We start from the raw sequence: 6916 nt of genomic DNA on the forward strand, positions 1-6916 counted from the left end.
TTCTGTTCATTGACTATAGCTCAGCCTTCAACACCATAGTACCCTTCAAGCTCATCATCAAGCTCAGGGCCTTGGGTCTGAACACTGCCCTGTGCAACTGGGTCCTGGACTTCCTGACGGGCTGCCCCCTGGTGATGAAGGAAGGAAACAACACCTCACGAGGTTGAAGAAATTTGTCTTGGCCACTAAGACCCTCACAAACTTTTACAGATGCACAATTGAGAGCATCCTGTCGGGCTGTATCGCCGCCTGGTACGGCAACTGCCCACCTAACCCTAAATGAAAGGAAAATACATTGTGAGCAAAATTATGAATCATATATCACTTTAGTAAATACTTTCTAATGGGTTAATGACCTTAGATTTGAGCATCTGTGGACTCCATTTTAGAACGTTCTAATATACCTAAAATGTATCATCGGTGTTATCATCAGTAGTGTTACTACTCCTACTGGTGGCACAACGTTATCCTCATGGCGAAAGAAAAAAGACAAACCCAGGTCAAACCATTTTGAATCATATTAGTCAAATACAATATTTTGAAGGAGAAGGCTGTCATTACTAGCAATGCAAAAGGAGAGGGTCTTTGGCAAGTGCACAACAAAAGACGACTAGGAACAGGCATAATCATAGTCGATGACGTGGTCAGATAAGAACAGTAGCAACCAAATAGGCTTCAGTGAGAAGTGGCTTTTGCTATGAGCACAGGGACCCAAAGTCCCATGAAACATTCTTCCCAGAGTGAAAGTGAGGTGTGACAGCCTGTGAATTACAGGGGTGTGGGGGTAACACATCAGAGATGAAATGTTGAGAGGCCATTAGAAGGGTTTATTAGCCTCATAGACTAGACATAACATAGTAAGTGTAAATCTGGGACACTCAAATTAGTATGATGTTACATTTGGTATGGTTATATAAGACAGATGGTTACTTAGGCTGGTTGGTCGGGGTAGATGGTGGGCGTATAACACGAATGGCTAGCAACCAAATGGATGCAAGTTTGAATCTCATCACGGACAACTTTAGCTAATGAGAAACTTTTCAAATACTTACTACTTTTTAGGTACTTTGCAACTACTTAGCATGTTAGCTAACCCTAACCTTAACCCTTTTAGCTAACCCTAACCCTAACCTTAACCCTAGTAGCTAACCCTTCCCCTAACCCTAACCTTAACCCTTTAACTTAACTCCTAAACGTAACCCTAACTCTAACCCCTAGCCTAGCTAACGTCAGGCAGCTAGCTAGAATTCGTAACATATCAAATGTTTTGCTAATTTGTAACATTTTGTACATTTAGAAATATTTAACATATTGTACATTTGGCAAATTCATTACATATATTACAAAATGGGTGATGGACATCCACAAGTTAATAGATACCATATGAAATGTAACATAGCATACTAAATGGAGTGTCTCGGATATATGTACAGAATAATACAAAGTGCTCTGAGACCAGGTTGGGTTTATACATGCTTATTACACTTTTTATTATGCAACTGTTGGTATTGAGTAAAAGGTCCCCCCTACACACACATTGTTTTTATGGCATTGTGAGTTGTTGTCCCCTGTCATGTCATTCATCATGAAAATAAATGACACAGTGGTGTGCATACATCCATTATTTCTCAGGTACTGTGTAAAAAAGACATAATATCAAAAGATTAACCTCAATTTGACCGACTGGCCTACCTTCACCTCTCTCTCTACCTTCACCTCTCTCCCTTCTCCTCTCTCTCTCTCTCTCTCTCTCTCTCTCTCTGTTCTGTCCATTATCTCACTGACAAGTCTCCATTCAGATAATAAGGACACGAAAGAAATGCCAGTTCCTTGTTATGGCAAAAAATAATATCAGTACTGGAAGGCAAATTACAGGGTATAGGGCAGGCTATAGAGGTCAAAGAAGACGGTCTGAAGGCATCTAACCTCGGTGATTGAGTTGCCAGCATGAGGCCTTCTTTATTAGGACCGTTTGAACAGAGGAGCTACCGTGTGGATGGAAGCTCGAGCTAATGAACTCAGGCTGGAGCGCACGGACAAAGCGCTCCTGACTGAATTTAAAGGTTCCCAACCTTTGCCACTTTCAACTAACGTTCGGACAAATGTGAGAATCTATTGCTTTGTTCCCCTGTTCAAATGGCGTCCCGCACTAGGAAATTAGAACTGGCGTCCCTCGTAATATCTGATTGAAAGGTGAAAAACAGGTGCCCGTTGACGAGATTATGATATTAATACGCTTAATACATTGGTTATATTATTCTTACGGTAACTATAGATTTCGAATGCCTAGCATATACACCTCTCACTCATATAATAAATGATTGAAATGACCTCATTATTATGATGAAATTGCCCAATAAATAATTTGCGGGAGAATATTTAGGCTCATGATAATAATAGCCTAATAACAATAGCCTTATTATAATAAACCCAGATAAAACATTCATAATGTTTGGTTAATTGAACAGAACCAGCATGTTCTCATGTTTATAAGCACATATATTTCGAAGTAGGTTACACAGTGCCAATTAGCCTAACAAAAAAGTTGCAATGGAACTAACATTGCATTGTGTTACTCGACGAAAAAAAAAGTTTAAAATCTCTAATTGTAACAGAGAGTCTGTAAAATAGAATATCGCCTATAGGCTACACAACTAACCACTAAGCAAACGCTGGTTTATTTAATATAGTCAATTTAAAATGAATTCCGTTTCAAGTAATTTTTTTTGGTCTGTGGTATTTTACAACCTCATAAGTTACCTATTTGTATCTAGGCTAATAGGCTACTAATGTTTTTTCTGTCAATGTTCCAAAACGCAAATAAAAATCACTTACATTTTCATCCCATGTTGAAACCTTTATAGACCTTTGTATCACTGTAAGCGTGACATTGCCTATTTTTTTCTTCACTTTCTGTTCATATCAGAAGTTTATTGGTAGGCTACGGTTCGTTAATTCGATCTATTCGATTTTAGTTCATTTGTCTACTGAGAATTAAAACAAATTAGCCTGGTTCCCCTCTAGGTTTCTTCCTAGGTTTTGGCCTTTCCTGCATTACTTGCTGTTTGGGGTTTTAGGCTGGGTTTCTGTACAGGACTTTGGTATATCAGCTGATGTAAGAAGGACTATATAAATACATTTGATTTGATTTGATATTACGGTGGCATATTTGACAATCCTTTATGGTGGAAATGATAAGAATTCCAGTGATTCCTTTGGAAAACGTAACAACGGATTATAAACACCATATATACAAAAGTATGTGGACCCTTCAAATCAGCGGATTCGGCTATTTCAGCCAAACCCGTTGCTGACAGGTGTATAAAATCGAGCACACAGCCATGCAATCTCCATAGACAAACATTGGCAGTAGAATGGCCTTACTGAAGCTTAGTGACTTTCAATGTGGCACCCTCATAGGATGCCAACTTTCCAACAAGTCAGCTGATCAAATTTCTGCCCTGCTAGAGCTTCCCCTGTCAATTGTAAGTGATTTTACTGTGAAGTGGAAACGTCAAGTAGCAACAACGGCTCAGCCAGGAAGTGGACTCTGGAGCAGTGGAAACGCATTCTCTAGAGTGAGGATTCAAGCTTCACCATCTGGCAGTCTGACGGACAAATCTGGGTTTGTTAGATGCAATGAGAACACTACCTGCCCGAATGCATAGTGCCAACTGTAAAGTTTGGTGGAGGTGGAATAATGGCCTGGGGCTGTTTTTCATGGTTCGGGCTAGGCCCCTTAGTTCCAGTGAAGGGCAATCTTAACTCTACACAATTACATTCTAGATGATTCTGTGCTTCCAACTTTGTGCCAACAGTTTGGGGAAGGCCCTTTCATGTTTCAGCATGACAATGCCCTTGTTCACAAAGCAAGGTCCATACAGAAATGGTTTGTCGAGATTGGTGTGGAAGAACTTGACTTGCCTGTGTAACAGGGTTGGTTATGTTTCCACTTGCCTCTAAAGAAATGTGTATTTAATGTTCAAGCATTCTTATTGGTTGGTTCAACTCTGATGACAATAAGGTGTGTTGTGATTGGCCCCGCTTGCAGATAGGGGGAGATCACCAACGTCAGGTCTTCCCAGTATGAAAATGCAGAGCAAGGGGAAGAACTACTTCAAGGCCTCAGAGCGAGTGACGTCACCGATTGAAACGCTATTAGCGCCCGCCACCGCTAACTAGCTAGCCATTTCACATCGGTTACACTTGCACAGAGACCTGACCTCAACCACACCGAATTGGAATGCCGACTGCGAGCCAGGCCTAATCGCCCAACGTCAGTGTCCGACCTCACTAATGCTCTTGTGGCTAAATGGAAGTAAGTCCCCGCAGCAATGTTCCAACATCTAGTGGAAAGCCTTCTCAGAAGGCTGTTATAGCAGCAAAGGGGGAACTAACCCCATATTAATGCCCATGATTTTGGAATTAGATGTTCGACATGCATACTTTTGGACATGTAGTGTATTTTGCAAAACCACCATGTAAATGTGTGGCAGGTAGTCCAAAGGTTAAGTAACAGAAAGGTTGCTGGTTCGAATCCCCGAGACAGAAAAGTGGAAAGATCTGTTGTGTTTATTACAACCACATCTAGCCGTAACCTACTAACATAACCACGGCTCTACGAACCAATTGATATTTCGTTTAATTTGAGAGTTTCTCTAGCAACCCCATTTTCAAAAAATGCGACCACTCGTTTGGGAAACGCTTATCTAGCATTTTGGAGTCTTTTTCATCTTCAATGAAGGGGAGCTTAGTGGGCAGGGGACCGTTGGGCAGGGGGACCATTGGGTGATGCAAGTATGTGCGAGGAAGCATGAACGGGGTGGGACTAAAGTTGGTGAAATCTGAACTGTAGTTGCATACTCTGCGACATCGCTTTGCTATTGAGCAAGCAAAGATCACTATAGTTTTCAGCCCGAGTAGGCGTTCCAGTCTTTCTCTGTTGTATTTTTAATATGTACAGTAGGTCTACCCATATGTGTCATATCCCTTTCTTGCAAACAATTTGGTATTTACATACATCAATGAGATTCGATATATCTTCGACATTATTTCAGATAGAGATTATAGGAAACATGCGTTCTCACTATTTTACTGTTAATCATATGCTATATGTCCAATACAAGGCATGTTATTTTTACTATCCTATCAACACAAGATCTTATCACTTGAAATTAGATAAATCGGAGCCATGTATTTTGTTAATATATAATATATGTATCTGGTTTAAACTAGAGTTGGGGTTAATTCCGTTTCATTTCAGGAAATAAATTGACATTCAAGTTTAAGAATTGAAAGTAGTTTTAAAACAAATGTATTGTTAATGAGTAATATAATCAATTTAGGAGATGACTTGGGCAAATACATGCTTCAGTGGAACCCGAAAATGCCAATACAATTTTGGCAGTGGCTAGTATAACAAAACTAAAGTGTGGATTGCAGTTACTCCATAGACTGCTTTAAAAGGTAGGGAAACAAATATCGACATATTTAAAATTGCTGAACTATCCCTTCAATTGAAACTAATTGACCCCAACCCTGGTTTAAACCAATAGTATGAATATATCATTAATTCCTTATTGTGCATTCATTTTGTGTATTAAAAAATTCGCCTAAATATGATTTTTTTTTCTTATTTGAAATAACTCTTGTTGTTGTTTTTATTTATTTATTGAATCTCAAATGAGGTAGGCTAAATAAAGTCTAATACATTTGGTAAAAGAGGTAACCTCAATTCAGTCAATTCTTCTGTAACTGTTACAGAACTGTTAAGCCACTACAACTGTCACTACTAATTTGCTTGCACTAATGACTATTGGATGTAGGAACAATTGTGAAACGCCTCCACTGTATGCAATTATTATCTGTGGAGACGGAATAAAGATAATCACCATTCTAAAGACTATGCTTCCATCATGTGGTGTTTTTGTGTATTTCACATGCCACCTGCTTTATTTATGCTGGAGGCTGACAATAAAATAGGATTCTGCGTCCCCCAGCTGTTTCCCGAAGTTGCACTACACATATTTAGAATTGAGACGTTCTCTCTTTATAAAAATCAAGAGTCAATATTTATCTGTTGGGTGGGGAATTCTAATGTGTCGATCTGTAAAGGTAGCCTATAATCTGCAATATTTACAGAATTTTCAATGGTAATGGTTCATTCGGCGAAAAAACGTACAATCGAAAGAGCATTAGCCAATTGTGACTGCTGAGGCCAAATGCAGTAATGTCAATCTACAGTTGAAGTCGGAAGTTTACATACATTTAGGTTTGAGTCATTAAAACTCGTTTTTCAACCATCACAAATTTCTTGTTAACAAACTATAGTTTTGGCAAGTCGGTTAGGACATCTACTTGTGCACGATTATTTCACTTATAATCCATTGTATCACAATTCCAATGGGTCAAAAGTTTACATACACTAAGTTGACTGTGCCTTTAAACAGCTTGGAAAATTCCAGAAAATTATGTCATGATTTTTCCATGATGTCATAGCTCATGACATAATTTGAGTCAATTGGAAGTGTACCTGTGGATGTATTTCAAGGCCTACCTTCAAACTCAGTGCCTCTTTGCTTGACATCATGGGAAAATCAAAAGAAATCAGCCAAGATCTCAGAAAATAAATTGTAGATCTCCACAAGTCTGGTTCATTCTTGGGAGCAATTTCCAAACGCCTGAAGGTGGTACCACGTTCATCTGTACAAACAATATTTCGAAAGTATAAACCCCATGGGACCACGCAGCCGTCATACCGCTCAGGAAGAAGACGCGTTCTGTCTCCTAGAGATAAACGTACTTTGGTGCGAAAAGTGCAAATCAATCCCAGAACAACAGCAAAGGACCTTGTGAAGATGCTGGAGGAAACAGGTACAAAAGTATCTATATCCACAGTAAAACGAGTCCTATATCG

The sequence above is a fragment of the Oncorhynchus nerka genome, linkage group LG4, assembly GCF_034236695.1.
Source record: "Oncorhynchus nerka isolate Pitt River linkage group LG4, Oner_Uvic_2.0, whole genome shotgun sequence".
Classification (NCBI taxonomy): domain Eukaryota; kingdom Metazoa; phylum Chordata; class Actinopteri; order Salmoniformes; family Salmonidae; genus Oncorhynchus; species Oncorhynchus nerka.